Raw genomic sequence first — 17,992 nt, 5'->3', positions numbered from 1 at the left:
GGATATGCTTACAAAAATGTGTTAAACAGATTTTACAGTTTATTTGGTTATTCAGTAACCAGTTTACATCTTAATTTTTTGCTTTTAAACAGTCATCCTCAGTAAGAGAAGGACAATTCTGTCAGAAATGGCAAAACTCCCTATACTCCAGTAATTCTTTTTCCTAAAGAGGAAGAACTCCCTGCACTTCAGAAGAGTACTCCTGGCAGCTCCTTCATAGACAACCAACTTTTAAAAACTAATTTTTCTCTGATCTCCACACTTGCCTTCAGTGTCTATGAACTATATTTTTGTCCAGATGTGCACTGGAACAGAACCTGTTTTATGGAGAAAAGAGTCTCTGTTTCATTCTTTCTCCATGAGGATAGCTAGAGACTTAACAAACATACACAGCTGTTAAAGCTATGGCAAAACAAGGTTAGCACTTGAAACCAAGCATCTTTCAGCTCTTCAGTATAGAATGAACAATGTAAACACAAAACTTACTACTCTGCAACATGTGGAGTTCCAAGTTCAAAAACCATTTAATCCTCGTATTCACAGCTTCCTCTAAACCGATGTTTCAGTGGTCAGACCACAGTATGGTTCTCACCTAACTTAAAGTTCTTGATTTCTTGTGAATGGAAACTATGTTCTTAGAGAAAAGCAGAGCATGTGGGGTGAGGAAGGGCCAAAGAATACATCTGGACCTGATGGCCTGCAAACACTGCTGCATCCCCTGGTTTTGACAAAGCCACAGGTAAGTTTTTTTGAATTACACCTACTATTGTGAAGATTGGCAAAGTATTTCTAGTGTGTAGAGCTATCATTATTTTCTTCTATGCCATTGCTTCTTTTATGAGCAATCTCTATAGCTGACTATATATTGTGTATATGGGATATTCAAATTTTGGTTCCTTTAAGACCCATGCTGAACTGGAAATACATGAAATTAAACTATGATTATACTTGATACTTTTCCCTGAGAAGTTGCTAAAGTTTGATTTCTAGCAGATGAAGTTTGAGCTCAGATGTCTACAATTCAGAGAAAAGCAAATTCAATATTATATTTATTTTCTTAATGTTTCCCCCATATTAATGCACATGACGACTGTATAAAATATTTTGAGCACCAAAGATTCATATTTATAGTGAGATATGTATACCTCCACAGGAAAATCAATACATTCTTCTGATGTGAAAATCACCATTAAGATAATGTTGTGGTTTGAACTTGGCCATCAGCCAAACACCATGCAGCTGGTCGCTCACCCTTTTCTTCCACATGGGGAAATAGGGAAAAAAAACCCTCATAAATTGGAATAAAAAAAACAGTTTAGTGATTGTATGTAACAAAACAATAATGGAAAGTACAAATGGGCAATAAACAATGTGATTGCTCACCACCTGCCGACCAATACCGAGCCTGCCCCTGGCAGCGATTCCAACAGAATGAAGTTCCCACCCCTCGATGGGAAGCAAGAGAGAACCCGCCTCCTTTATATACTGAGCATAACAGCACATGATATGGAATACTCCAATGGCCAATCCGGGCCCAGCACTTCGGTTGTGCTCCCTCCCAACTCAAAGAAAGTTAACTCTATCCTGGCCAAAATCCAGGTCAGGTGATCTGGCTATGCTCTCTCCCAGCTCAAGAAAATTAACTCTATCCCAGCCAAAACCAGGACAGATTCCCTGTGTTCAAAACAGAACCACATAATGCTTTTAAACATAATAACTTGGGGTTTATTTTATTATAAAATAATAGTGCATTTCATTTTACTATGGTTAAGAATAGACAGTATTTTAAACATTCATTGGTCATACAATTCTGACTCTTATTTTGATTCTGGCAAGACTACCTGAGATAAATCAAAAAAATGGGTGTGCTTTCTTCTTACACTTACATTATAATTACAGTAATTGAGTCCATACTGCCTTTCTGTTCCTATTTTTGAGTGGCTGAATCCCAAAATTAAGATTTCTTGAAAGAAAAGCAGCAATAAACTTTGAAAGAAAGACTTTAGAAATGTTGAGTTTTGGTAAACCTTGTCATTCTCTGTGTGATACACAATGAAATTTTGAAGCACATTTTAAAATCAATATTTTCCACTCACTTTAAGGCACTTATTTGTGGAAAAGACATATGTGATTTATGGGTCAAGTGCAGATTATTTAGGTCATTTTGATAAAATGTCATGGTTCTTTTCATGGTCTTCCTCCTGACTCCTTCTTAATAACTACAGAGGAAGCTAAATCTTTGGGTTTATTTCTTCTAACATGTGGGGGAAAATGAAATTTACCAAATTATTTTAAAATTTTAATTAGTGATGGAAAGTATAAACAAACAAAAAAGTCTGAGTATTTACTGACCTCTAAATGTGTCACATCTTTTCTCCACAGGCTGATGTGAAAGACAGTCGAAGACAAAGGAAAAAAAGACAGAAAATAAAACATTTTAACAAGCGGACTAAGTTATGAGCAAGGTTAATATCAGAGATTGTCAGCTCTTTCCTTATAGGGATATGTGTGTCTGACTCCTCTGTCTAGGAAGGTTGGCTGAGGAAATATGAGTTCTCAGACAGGGCATGTGGAATGAAAGACAAAATTCACAAAGATTATTATTAATGTTGCTGTAATGGATTGTAAATCTGAGGGAGATGTAATATACTGTTCTGTCATAATTTTATGCGTAACTTAAAGTGGTCTTGTTTTCTTCTGTGCAGGCTATGTAGCACTGCAACAATTTTCCAGGTCAAGAAACTTTTCATCACTACCAACATCCTTTCTTGGATCTGTTCAGTTTAATATCCTTGCAGTTATTCAACTTCAGGTAGGATATTTTCCCTTCACTAAGTGATGTGGAGTGGCTCAGTCATCATTCCCCAAGGTCAGAGTTTGCAGTTTACACTGATTTCACACACTTTGCATTGTGCTTTGAATTTTTCCTTCTTTGCATTGTCATGACATGTACACCTTCCCTCAACAGTTCAGTCTACTATTAATTCTGCTCAATACATAGAAATATCTTGCTATTACTTCACTAATCTATTCACTATGACAGTTGTGTAGAAGAGTTTATATGGACATAGAGATTTTGCTCTTTTGAAAAATATTCTTCTGTAAGTTGAGATGTTTTTATTACCTTTTTAATAACAATACAACTGCTTATTTCTAACAAGTGACATTCCATTACTTAAATATCTGTACATACATAAATATGCATATGAAATCTTAGAATATTAGTGAGATAGCAAAAATGTAATAATGCTAAGAATAAGCAAAAACTTTGTAAAAGGAGCATTTTAAAAAAAATATGTGTTATAGCATCTTACTTTATATGGGAATTTTTGAACTGTCAGACTCATTAAAAAAAATAAAAATTCTAAGTTTAATTCTGGAATCCTAAAATACGTTCTGAGTATCAATTATGCAGGACTGTCAGAATGATTTGACAAGTGCAATAATGGAAAAATCCACATTTTCAGGCAAACATCAAAAGCACAGACATTTAAAATTAGTCTATTTTATTACATCCAAGAAGTGAAGTTGTGTTATTTAATGTTTGTATTTTCTTTCTTTCTTTTTTTTATTAATAGACCACATTTTGATGTTAGACTAGATTACCTTTCATATGTAATTTTTCCTCTCACAAAATACATAGACAGCTAGGTCAGGCATTCAAATTAAGGCACTCAGATGAAATACCTAAACTAGGAAATACCCTGGACTCCCGCTATTGTCAATGGAAATGATGCACTCTTCCAGATCATCATTTGGATCTTGCAAGGATTGAATTATCCTTGAATATGTGGAGCTTTAAAATTCTGTCCAGAGTTAATGCATCAATGTATTTTGTGACAAAAAGCATTTTATCCAAGACAAAAACATTTTGGAAGTTAACTTTCATGTACAAAAATTTAATTTAAAAATAGTTTGGACAAAATGTTTAACTATATTTTGTGAAAAAAAAAAAAAGATACTCCACAGTTTTTTGGGGTCATCTTTCTCATTTTCTACTGGGATGCAGAGAATTTGCCAAATGTGCATTTGAGATACAGTGAATTTGAAAGGCTAATAGTAGTAAATGGATGTGTGGCTGGAAGGAAGAGAAGCGCAATTGTACAGTAAAAAAGGCAATTCTGGTTGTCTCTGAAATTTTTCAAAATTCAAAACCAATAATGAAACTTATTCTTAGAAATGCCCTAGGGCTGTATTAGCTCATTTGGAGCTCTGAGTTTTGCGACAGAGTGTTATATTTTTAGTTTCTGTTAGAGAAGTTCCAGTGAAGAAGATTTTTATTTTTTTAAAATAAATTATTTTAAACTTGCAAATATCAGATTAGGGAGTCTTCAAAAGTCAGGGTAACTAATTTTCTTAATTTGATTTGTTTAATGCTTCATCCACAAAAGTGGTGAAGCAATTTGTTTGGTTAGCCCAAGATTTGTTTCCTGTTGCCTTTCTGGTCCTCCTCATTTAACAGAAAGGCTTTTCTGAAACTGAAATGTTTGGGCTATTATGTTCTTCTAGAAAGGACTATTTGGTTGAACTTCATCTTTTCACTGACATCTTTCACATATATGTATCTAGCATTCATTCACCAGAAATAATTTTAAAAACACACACATTTAAGCCTTCTCTTCAAAAAAAAAAAAAAAAAAAAAATCACCCTCACCTATCTACACCTTTAGCATCTTGAGTTTTAGCACAGACTGTGTAGACTGATGAATCCCTTGCCAGTCCTTTACATTCTGAAGCAGAAGCAGCTTTGGTGGTCTTACTCTTTTGTGAGTTAGCTGGCACTTACATGTGTGGAGGCTCATTTCTTTGTCATTGCAAACACATGAACTGGAATAGCTGAAACAGTGTTAAAAGACAAACAAAAATACACTACATATTCATTCTTTAGGAAAAAAGGAAACATGGAATCAGAAAATGCTCAGAGGATAAAGTCTGATTCTTCTTTCACTTTGGGAGTTCTATGGCTGTATTCTCCACTCCATAACAGTTTGCAAACTTTTGATCTTTCCCAGGCACCACAACGTTTTAAGTTAGAATTTCTGTAACTGTAGTCTTAATCTGTAGACCCTTTTACTGAAGGTTCACTGACACTGATTTGATACAGTAGGACAGTTTACTTCCTACAGAGTCATAGGATTTTGATTCATCTTTGAAACACATGATGGCTTCCTCCCAACTCCTGTGCTTCTATTTCCCCTCTGCAGCAGTAAAGTGGACTTCTGTGCATGCAAGCTTTGGTCCAACATTGGTGTAAGGCCATGGAGAAGGATCTGTACCAGAGCCCCAAAGCTTGGAAATGCTCCAGATTTCACCAGCTGAGATACAGTATGGTTGCACACAGCTGTCTGTTTTTTCTTTCCAGCTTTTTTGTGAAAAAAAAGATACTCCACAGTTTTTTGGGGTCATGAGGGAGGAAGAAATAAAATAAATAAATAAAGCAATAGGAAGTACAATAAATATATTGTGTAAAAGAAAAAAGTATATATCTCAATAGAAAAGCAAAAACATTGAAATACTTTCCCATGGTAATCCATGACTGATTATGCACTCTTTGCACCTGTCATGAGGTGTCAAATACAAAATAAAAGGGAAATGGAATCTGCAACTGCCAATCGAAAAGAACAAATAAACAGCACAAAATGGAACTGTTGATGAGAAATTCAAATCTCCCATTCTGCCCTGTTACTGATGAAACCATGTGGTTCCAGAGAACTTTGTCATATATATTATTTTGTGTTGTTTATAAACTGGCAATCCTTACGGTTTCAGTGAAACTGCATTAGTTTAAGTTCAACCATCATATTTTATTCTTGATGATTTGTCACTATGAAGCCACAAAGTTTTAATGAAACTCCTGTACCATTGTTTAAGACCCAAGAAGGGAAGCCAGACTTTGTTTATTAGGGATGTGGATGAAGTATTTCATATTTCAGTTGGTCATACACAATGCCACTAAACCTGCGGCTTCACATATCTATTCCTAGTCAAGTGGGCAGTGGTTTCTGGGGAGTTTAGCTGTCCTATACACTGAAATAATAAACTCAGAAAAAAAAGAGTATAAAATTCATAATATTGAACACAGAGTAGTCTAGGAAAAGGAGTTTCACCTATAAATTTCTTGACTGTAAGTGGTGAAACAGTAGAAATCATAAATAATACAGGATTTTATGTTTTGCATTGTGTGAGCTTTATAGAGCTCAAATGGAACATAATAAGGAAACAGCAAAGCTGTCCCTGGGTACTTCATAAGTTGTGGGATGAATTTTCCTCACTGATGTCAAGTAAGCTTTTTTTCCCACACTACCATATTCATATAAACAGCAGGGATGCATTTAATTTCATAAAAGCTATATATAACTGCTAATTATAAATGACAAGAATTGATTGATATATACCTAACAAATTCTGTTTAAAAGGATAACCCTCTGTGGTCCAAATTCTAGGTTTTGAGAAGTCCTTTAATGCCTTACAATTACATGTATGTTTTTCTGGAACTTTTTCTAAAATTTAAATTATAGGTCTTCAAAAACACATGGGATAGAGAGTGAGATTATGCAGAGAGATAACTGAGAAAATATTTAGTAAGAAGATAGGACAGACTGTGGTGATCAGGCGCAGGACTCAGTCAGACAAGCATACTGACCAGCTCCATTTTACAAATGGCCGACCACTTTTATAACCCTTTCCATCTATTCTTCCTTTGTTCTTCCCTGATTCCCTTCCCCCACACATTCCCCCATCAGTTTGCATAGCTCCAACAACCCTCTGCAACACCCTGGACTCTCAGGGTTGCATCTTTATTATCTTCAAGCTCCTGGTTTGCCTGAAGTTTCTTGATAGCCCATCAATTAGTGTGACTTACAAGGTCTGTTTCAAGTTATTGTCTCCTTTAAGTTTGTCTGTTAGCTCTGTGTCTCTATGTTTTGTTTATTATTTTCCCCTTCTTGTCATACCATTTTGACAAGGTCCTCGCTCACATATTCTTACAGAAATAAATGTCCCCACATTCTACATACCCTCATCAATTAGTGATTGACCAGCTTTAGTTCTCCTTATTGCCTCCCTTATCATTTGTTGATCATGTCTGTCTCTTACTATGTTTGCTTATAGCTTCCCTCTTTTCTTATTATCCCCTTTTGCATTTAAAAGGTCCTTGACCAGATACAGAAGGGAAGGAGGGAGAAGACACTCTCTCCTTCCACATACCCTTACTCTTAGTCTCAAGAATTTCTCTTCAATTAACACGATGTCTTCTCCTTAGCAGACCAGTGGTCACCTGTACAAGCAAGCAGAATCACAGAATGGCTGAGGTTGGAAGCACCTCTTGAGATCATCTATTCCAAATCCCTGCTCAAAGAGGTTCAGCTAAGGCAACTGCTCAGGGTCACAACTTCACAACCTCTCTGGGCAATCTGTTCCAGTGCTCAACTATTCCCACAGTGTGTTTTATTTCCCAGCCCTGATACTTAAATGAATTCCCTGCATTTCTGTTTTTGCCCATTTATTCTTGTTGTTTTACTGGGCACCACTGAGTCTCCTTTGTCTTCTTTACACTGTGTAATCATGTATTTATACACATTCATAAGATCCCCCTGAATCGTCTCCAAGTAAACAGTTCCAGATCCCTCAGCCTCTCTCACAGGTACTGTAGTCTCTTAAGAATCATTGTGGCCCAGAACAGAGTGTCCTACTGTCACTGTAGTGAAGTAGTGATATTCTGTGCTCAAAGAGTGACTTTTTTGGACTCTTTTATACCATCAGAGCAAGAGGAGACGAAAGCAGGGGGATAGGAGGCAAAAACCTCAAAAAAGTAAAAGTTTGGGAAATTTTCATTTCAATCCACAAGACAAATACTGGTGCTGAAATGCCACAGTTGAGGCTTACCCTGCTTGAAAAAAACATATCAGTATATTTCAGAGTTCAGTCTGAAAACTGTAATTCTAACTCTGGACCAGGTAGTTGCTTTTCATGGTGATCTCTGAAGGCAGACACAAATAAATTTTTGTCCTTCTTTGTTTGACTTCCCACATCCCTCCCATATCCCTTTATATATATTTACATCTATTTTTTTAATATTATTGACAGCTAGCTTTATCTTGCCAGATATTCTCTGCTGAAATCCAAGAGAAATCATGAAAGATAAGCAGCATTTCTTTGTCAGCCTGTGAAGCAAGTGTCAGGGCCCTGAGTTCACACACAGGCCTCGCTGGCCTTGTCCAGCCTGCCCTGGACCTTCCCCCACTCCTGCCCATGACCCAGGACCCCACTTTCAGCTCAGTCCTAGCCCTGATCCTGAACTGTCCTGTCTTAACTGGAGCTCCTGGGCACAGGGATGCGAGTGGTGGCCCCAGGTGAGACTGATTAGGGGCCACAGAGGCCATGGCTGACCTCAGGGCCCTGACAGCTAGTACAACTAATTGGATTCACCACACATGCATATCATGTATGAACAACAACTGGGTTTTTTTTAAGATGTCTATGAAATTGTGTTGCGGTGCTCAGAAAAGCGGTAATTTTCATAGGCTTTTTATATATTCTGTAGGATTATGCAGTCTAATCTGGGGCCTTCTGAATATTATGCAGCATATTGCCCATATGGCCAAGTATATAGACCAAGAATGGACCAGTTGAGAATCCAGGAGCTTCAGCTACATCTATTGATACCTCAGATACAGCAGGGCTAAAAGTTGCAACTGGTAAACTGCAGGAAGCTTGCTATAGTCTTTGTATTCATAGCCTTTCGTTGGAGTGTCTGTATAGTAAAAGGGAAAGGTAGCCTCCCTACAATTAGATCTACTATGAGTAGGACTGAAGAGCAACTTCAACTTTCTAGTTTAAAAAAAAAGTGTAAGCCTTAATATATACTCTTCATATAGTGTTAAATTCTTACCTCTAACACACAAAGGACTGTCTAAGAGCAGAAATAAATCTTCTCTTTACCAGAAGTAGTCAAACTTAATTTTTTTTTATTTTTTGAGTTCATACCAAGTGAGAGAGAGAGAGAGGCTAGAGAAGGAGAGGCAAGATTTGTTACTACAGTAATGGGAAAAAAGGAAAGCCATGGTTGTAACTAATGACATAGCAAATGTCTACAAACTGGTTCTGTAACTTAATCTTCAGGATAACTGGGAATTCAGCATGGAATAATCATGCTGATACTGTCAATGTCTCTATAATTTAGCTCTAACAAGAAAGTTTTGTAGCAATCACTTTTTTTTTTTTCACCTAATAGTAATCTACCTACTGCTCAAAACCAAAGCAAACAGTTGAACACCAATGCAAATGAAAAACAGCAGAACACTGAAATGATTTTGTCCACAATGTTTACCTTATTCAGCTCAAAATTTTTCTTCCAGGAGGGGTAAGAGAGTCAATAGACTTTATTATTATATTCTAGTATTTAAAGCATGCTGAGAATAGTGTCTCCGTGATTCATTGTAGAAATACTGGTGATGACATTTTAAGCATCCATCCTCAAATTCTCTAAAGACTTTAGCTTGCAAATATAAATACATTCTTAATAACTAAGTTTCTTGCATAACTAAAAAAATAAAATAGTGCCTGAATATAAGCAGTCATCACATATGAACATTAGAATCACAGAATCATAAAATGGTTTGGGTTGGAAGGGACCTTAAAGATCATCTAGTTCCAACCCCCCTGCCATGGGCAGGGACACCTTCCACTAGATCATGTTGATCAAAGCCCCATCCAACCTGGCCTTGAACACTTCCAGGGAGGGGGCATCCACAACTTCTCTGGGAAACCTGTTCCAGTGTCTAACCACCCTCACAATAAAGATTTTTTTCCTTATATCTAATCTAAATCTACCCTCTTTCAGTTTAAAAACATTACCCCTCCTCCTATCACTACACTCCCTGATAAAGAGTCCCTCTGCATCTTTCCTGTAGGCCCCATTTAAGTACTGGAAGGCTGCTATAAGATGTCCCTGAAGCCTTCTCTTCTCCAGGCTGAACAGCCCCAACTCTCTCAGCCTGTCGTCATATAGGAGGTTCACCAGCATCCTGATCATCTTCATGGCCCTCCCCTGGACCTTCTTGAACAGGTCCATGTCCTCCCTATGTTGGGGGCCCAGAGCTGGACACAGGACTCCAGGTGGGGTCTCATGAAAGCAGAGTAGAGGGGCAGAATCACCTCCCTCAACCCCCTGGCCACACTTCTCTTGATGTAGTCCAGGATGCAGTTGGCTTTGTGGGCTGTGAACACACATTGCTGGTTCATAGTCAGTTTTCCACCCACCAATACCCTTAAGGCCTCCGCAGGGCTGCTCTCAATCCACTCATCGCCTAGTCTCTATTTTTCCTTGGGATTGCCCCAACCTATGTACAAACCTTGCACTTGGCCTTGTTGAACTTCATGAGGTTTGCACGGGCCCACCTCTCCAGCCTGTCAAGGTCCCTCTGGATGACATCCCTTCCCTCCAGTGTGTCGACTGTACCACACAGCTCGGAGTCATCAGCAAACTTGCTGAGGGTGCACTCAATCCCCCTGTCCGTGTGTCCAACACAGATGTTAAACAGTGCCCGTTCTGATACCAACCCCTGAGGAACGCCACTCATCACTGCTCTTGACTTGGACATTGAGCCGTTGACTGCAACTCTCTGAGTGTGACCATCCAGTAAATTTCTTATCTGCTGAGTGATCTATCTGTCAAATGCATGTCTCTCCAATTTAGAGACAAGGACATCATGCGGGACAGTGTCATATGCTTTGCACAAGTCCACGTAGATTACATCAGTTGCTCTTCTCTTACCTACCAGTGCTGTAACCCTGTTGTAGAAGGCCACCACATTTTTTATGCATGATTTGCCCTTAGTGAAGCTATGTTGGCTATCACCAATCATCTCCTTATTTTCCATGTGCCCTAGCATAGTTTCCAGGAGGATCCATTCTGTGATCTTGCCAGACACAGAGGTGAGACTGACTGTCATGTAGTTCCCCAGATCCTCTTTATTTCCCTTTTTAAAAATGGGGGTCTTCTCAGAAGAGAGTCACCTACCACTATCACCCATCACCTTTTCTTAGTTATAATACGGGGAGCAAACCGGGCTGCCTTACTCAGTTCCAGCATCTCTCCATTTGTGAGGTCTTTCCTCTTCAGGCTGCAAGACAGTGAAGCTGTCCTGCAAGGGCACCTTAGGCTTCGGGGTAAGTCTCTTCCTTCTGCAGGTCCTTGTCATTGCAAGCTTCCATTCATCTGCATTATTGTCCCCTCTCCCTTCCATGTTTGCTGGTGAGGGAGTTTTTGTCTATGGATCCCCCACGGACTGCACTTGGAACCAGCTATCTTATGCATCTTCAGCCTCCCTGATGCTATGTAGCCTTCTCACCGCCTCCTGCAGCTCAGCCACCTGCTGCAGGAGGTCCTCCACCTGGGCACACCTTTTGCAGGCAGGTCTGCCCCAGGCGAAAGGTCTCGGTTTATTTATGAAGTCATGCAGAAATGTACTTTTCATTTTCCTGTGGTTAGCTTGAGAAATTGCTTTTCACCATCCTCAGCAAAAGAGGGCATGGTTACCTCTAAAAAGCGTGCAGACATATATTGAGTAAATAATTATCTGGCATCTGAAGAATGTAAACAATTAGTAAAATTAATTATATGTGATATTCAAGAAGCCAGAGATATCTGATTACGAAATAAATTAAAAATAGGTATATCACTACCCATTTTTTCACATTGTAAACTATTCTAGATGAGAAAGTAGACTTCAAAATGAGAGTATTTCTAAGGATACTGAATATATTTTTAAATGTCAAAATTAAGTACTTTATGTTTTTTACACAGTACACATGTATTTTTTCACAATTAGCATGATTCTGATCAATGTTTTACTTTTGATAATCTGCATTTTTTTTAATGGAAAACAGTCCTTTGGAAAAATTTCTTCCTTTTATTCTCCTGTGGTTTGGGGTATTATTCATAAGATTTGTTTAAGTACACTGTAATTATTAATCTACTTCTGACCTCCAAACTCATTCCCTCTTCTATAACGTGTGTTCTTTAGCAATACCAATATTAAAAGCTGCTTTGGTTAGTTGTTAATGCTATTTTTCTTTATCGGGAACTGAACAAATTTCTTCCTTCTCTCCAGATGGGGATTATGTAAAATAAAAACTCTACACTTGTGCTTCTTTGTGTACATATGAGGACTTTACAAAGTCTAATGAGAAGATCTAGGTAGGCCTCAAGGTAGATGTGTTTATTTTTTTAATAAAGGATTGGCAATTATAAATTTTAAAACAGACTAGGGAAAGTTTCCAAAATCAAGTTTGGGGGTACTGCCAGTTTTAAAGTGTTATCTCATGAATTATCATAATACCTTTAACTGAAATACAGATTTGTAGTAGAAGAAAGGTTCCTTGCATGTTTTCTCCCTGAAGAATACACTAAGTTGTATTATTTAGACAATCTGGATTTAAAACCAAGGGAAATAAAATTGCATTTTTAAAAATACAGAGGATTTGATATAATATCTCTTCTCATATGCAGGTGATCCTCAGAGAAGTTGGCTGGGATTTAGAAAATTAGGGATTTGCCTTTGACAGAGTTATAAATGAACTAAGGGAAGAGCTACCAGGGTAATCATACAACAAGGGCATGTATTCATAAGCAGGAACAGATGTATGTTAGCTCTGCCTACAGTTAAAGCTTGTGGCAAATCAGCCAAAGTAAACACACATAAAACTTCATTAAACTGCATCTCTTACTAAAAATCATATCTCTATGGTTTATTTTTCTTATACTATGAAGTTGTTTAAACTCATGATATGATACTAGGAAATCTCTACTTTCAGTACCATTAAACAAGTCAGATTTGTAATAGTAACAATTATAATAAAGATAATGTGCAAATTGTTGATAAATTTGTAGTCTTATGTCACAGAAAGATGATATTTCTCAAATTGCTTAGAACTATTATATGTCATTACTTTTTCAACAGGCCTTCCTCATTTTCCTTTGATATTTCACCATATTTTCCCCAGAACACAGCTCTTTTATCATAAAATTCAACGGTAAATTCCCAGAGAAGAGCAGTGAGAAGAAGGATAAGGATATTTTGGTACCAAATGTGTTCTCAGAAGAGTTAAGAAATCTTTGTCTCTTTATGGCTTTAAAGGGTAATTGAAACTGGAAATTTCTCTCATTAGTCAAATCAAAATCAGATCTAAGACTTTCAGTCAAGAGCAGAAAACAGATGGAACTACCTTGAAATCAAATAGAGTAGCCCCTAGTAATGAAATGCTTTTGTTGCTAGATTGTGATGTTAGCTGCTTTTTGCTTCATTGGATGGACACTTAATTACTTACCTTGTACGGCCAATAAGAGTTCTGCAAATGTGGTAGGAAAGGAGACAATTCATTCTGGAGCAAATGGCTGTCAGTAGGAGAGAATTACTAAATTATGTTTTGTCTCAAGTGTTCCTGTTAGCTGGTGGGAGCATTTTAAAGTGACATGAATTTTCCTATTCATATAAAGGCAGGATTGCTAGATTACTTTTTTTAAAAGAAAAGCGCTCTATCATTTGAAGGGAAGACATTTAATCTGCAAACAGATCAAAGATGCAAAATTTAAATTCTACAAAAACTAGGTGTCACAAACTTTAGGCTTCCTGAAGTCCAGATTTTTTTCCCTCTTTTAGTTGATTGACCTTTTGAATAAATCACACATTGATGTTTCTAAAACTTTTGTTTACAGAGGAAACAACTTTTTCCACAAATGTTGTGGCTTGAACTCAGCCGGTAGCAAATCACCACATGGCCAGTTGTGTACTTCCCTCCCCCCCACACACCCCGGTGAAATAGGGGAGGGTCAAAAAAAAAGAAATTTGTAGGTTAAATAACAAAAATTTACTAGCAAAAACAACACTAATGATAGTAGTCCAAAACAGGTAAAATGCAGTAGTGGCTCTCCGAACCGCGACCAGTACAGAGCCCGACCCCAGCAGCGATCCAACCACACCACAGAACTCTGCCCAGCCGATCAGGAAACTGAAAACACACCAACACCCACCTATATGCTGAGCTTTGACATCACATGACATGGAATACTCCAATGATTGATCACGACCTAGCCCTTCAGCTGTGTTCCCTCTCACCCATGGAAAGTTAACTCTATCCTGGCCAAAATCAGGACAACAAATAAAGTCTTAGAAGAATGATAAATGCAAAAAGAAACTGAAAAATATTTTTTTTATGTTTTGTAAATCATCAGATGAAATAATTTTGTGAAATGACAGGGTAGTGGTCTTTACTGCCACTCAGAAGAGATTCTCTTCTTTCAGGTTAAGTGGTCCTTGAAAAAAATTATCTTGACACCTGGTAAGACCATCTGTGCTCACAGTTCTGTTCCTCTGTGCTCTTAAAATGTCTTTGGATGTCAGCTTGTTGAATGTGGAAATACTACTTTAAAAGTAGTAAAAATATAATAGCACATATGTCCATAGTCAAACGTAGCCTAGCAACCCAGTAAATGTAGTACCGCATTAAGCTAACAACAGAGACCACAAGGCTTATCAGACTTTTTTAAAACTTGATTTGGTCTGTCTAGAGCTGTGTTTTACCTTGTTTTAGCTGTTGCACAATTGTCACATAATTATTACTGTATATATTTTTTAAACTCATAGATAGTAGTAACAACTGTTTATTCTGTACAAGAATGAACTATCTATGACACTTGAATAATATGCAGTGTAGTGGAGGAGTCTCCATGGTGTGACAGCAGAAACCTTGAAAGTACAGGCACAAGATAATACTGGAGTTCCTGGGGTTGTAAACAACTAACCAATGGTCGCTTACTGGTTATTAAATGGATACAACCTTGGGAACTGCAGTAAAAACAGTAAAAACAATTTTAGTGGTAATAAAAAACCCAAAGAACAGGTATCCAAAATGTGTAAAACACATGATATATGGTAAATTTGCATGGAACTGTGGACCAGTGAAGAAAGTACAGGCCATTTCTGTGTGTTTGATAACATGCTGCAAGTAGACCTAAGAGTGAGGAAAAAGAAACCGTGAACACTGTAGTCCTAGAAAAGGATTTTGAGTACTGATGTCCTTTTCTATACTCTCCTCAAGTGAACCCATTTATCTCTAGGACCCAGAAGGGCAGTGGAAGCATACATAAGCATACAAGAGAAAGGCATGTAATTTGTAACTGGTGGGGAGATACACCTATATTATCTAATAAATATTCTACTCAGACATGGAAAATTACTTTTTACCTGTTGTGAAATAAGTTTGAGACCTGTGACCTCATGGCTAAATCCTTAAGTGACAAATTGTTCATTCATATCTTGACTTTAAATTCCACAGTTTTATGACTAAGTCAGGTTCCTGGGTGCAGTCTGAAAGGGTCTCCTAATTATGAACTACTTTAGAAAATTAATAGAAAGCTCATTATCTACTCCGTTATGGGAAGATCAGAAGACACCAAACAATTCTCAGTACAACTATATAAGTTGTCTTACACCAAATTCAGATCTTGGCTATACCATTGAATGGTAAGGGTAATGGTAAGGGTAACTACACAGCTACAGATACAATTTTTATGCCTCACTAAGCATTAAACAAATCAGGAAGTTAGAAGCAGGGAGAAAATAATTCATTTTACTTTCTCAGTGGCTTCCATCTAATAATTTAAAGATTTATTCCTAAAAAAAAAATCCAAAAGAGAAACTTATTTTTCATGCAACAAAAAGCTAGGTTGAATAATTTGTTATTTTCCTGTTTTATTTATTGTAACATGGAGTCTTTTATGCCTCGGGAGTGACACATCATTTAGAAATGTGCTCCACACACAAAAAAAGAAACACCACCAACCCAAATTTTGTTCAAAGAAGAAGTTGCGTTGCATATAGGGGAAAAAAAAAAGAGAATCATACCACCTTCTAAATGCAAATAAATGTAAAACAACAGGGAATAAATCTCTTGAGTCCACAGACCAACAATGGTAACTATCCTGCCTCCACAAAATAAACGTGTCTTTCTTTAAGAAACAGCTTTTCTAAAGCTAAGTTGTGTTACTGAAGGTAACTAAGTGTTTATATTTCCTGCCATTTAAAGCCAAGCCTGCACATCTTATATCTAGGCTCTTAGAAATTAGAGGGTGCCGCAGCCACTAGGTGACTACAGGTGGTAAAGGTGCTTATACTCCTGCTGCCCTGTGAGACTGAATATTCACAAATCCTTGCCTTTCCTGTTTTTTAAAGCCCGTTTTACATGTGTGGAAAAGAATTTGGATAGAGTATGTGAAACGGCCATTTGGAGTACTTGTAGCAGCCCTGTCGTTGTTTGAACTTGGCTGGCAGCCAAGCACCATGCACCCGGTCATTCATGCCAAAATAGGGGAGGGACAAAAAGGAAAAAAAAAAACTCGTAGGTTGGAATGAAAAAAAAAATGGTTTAGTGATTGTAATGTAAGAAAACAATAATGGAAAGTACAAATGGGTAATGCACAATGTGGTTGCTCACCACCCGCCAACTGATACCCAGCCTGCCCCTGGCAGCGATCCTGAATGAAGATCCCCCATGAGATCAGAAGCAAGAGACAACCCGCCTCCTTTATATACTGAGCCTAACCTCACATGATATGGAATACTCCAATGGTCAATCCAGGCCCGGCACTCCAGCTGTGTCCCCTACCAGCTCAAAGAAAGTTAACTATCCTGGCTGAAATCTGGTCGGAAGCTCTGGCTATGCTCTCTCCCAGCTCAGGAAAATTAACTCTATCCCAGCCAAAACCAGGACAAGTATATAGAAGATTGAAAAGCCTGTCTCTAACGTATTCAGGCAAGGAGGGAGTCACATAGTTTGAAAAAGTATGTATTAGCAAAGATTATAAACACTTCAGAAAAGTTTTTAAATGTAACATATTTTTATCATGTTTATTGGTCATGTCTCCCCCAAAACATAAAAACATTTTACCATATCTCTTCAGTAACTGTAGTTTTAGTGTGATAATCATAAATTAGCTGTATAGGTGTGCCTGCTGTACTCTGACAATAATTTCTATGAAGATCAGAAAGACTTGTAGCCCTGTCACTGGAGACATTCCTCTAGAAAAAATCATGCTTTCTTGATAGTTATTCAAGAAATTATATTTGACTTACTTTCCACTAAAGGCTTATCCATCCACTCTAGCACAACACAGACTTCAAAACTGCAGGTAATCTGTTGAATTACAGTACATGCTGTCTTTCTGTTCTATGAGAATCCATTAAGATCAATTAGTACTTCTATTTCCATAGAGCCTTTCATAACCATTTTCTCGAAGTATTTTGCAAAGGTTAATACTGCACATTTTCATGTCACTTAAAAATCATTATTTTGTTATTATTACTTACTAAATAATCAGAAACACTCTAAAATTTAGGTTCTGAATTATCCTGGAGCAAATAACATAGCACATCCTTTGAGGATACTTAAGATAACTTCATGAAGCATTGGTCAAAAGACTTCTTCCTACCAAGATAGAAGGTGCTGGTAGAAGCATCTGGTTAAAATTCCATCAACTGCCTGAGAAGAGGATGAGAATGAATAACTGATTCAATTAATGAGTTCAATTACTTTTACTTTTCATACCATACACCTGAGTACATGGGGACTTTTGATGGTTTGGGAGTGGGTGGGTATTTTTCTTCCGTTCTTTTTTTTTTTTGTTAAGGGCAGGAATGTTTAGGTACTATAATACTTTAATATTTTGTGAGAGCTTAATTCAATTGCTACACCTGACAAATGCAAAGAAAAGCCAAGACTTTCTTTGTTTTCAGTAACTGTAAAAATTTGAATTCTTGCACTGCTCCTGGTAAATATTCTCTTTCCAAAAATTGTGTAGGTCAGAATCAAAAGACTACTGAAAGGACTTTTTTGTTTATACAGAATCTCTAAATTTCTTTCACAATTGATTCTATTATAGCTCTCTGATACTACCAGTGAATTTATTTGCTATATGAAAGGTAAAATATTTTTA

This window comes from Strix aluco, chromosome 4 (genome assembly GCF_031877795.1).
Source record: "Strix aluco isolate bStrAlu1 chromosome 4, bStrAlu1.hap1, whole genome shotgun sequence".
NCBI lineage: Eukaryota > Metazoa > Chordata > Aves > Strigiformes > Strigidae > Strix > Strix aluco.
This window is presented reverse-complemented; position numbering follows the sequence as displayed.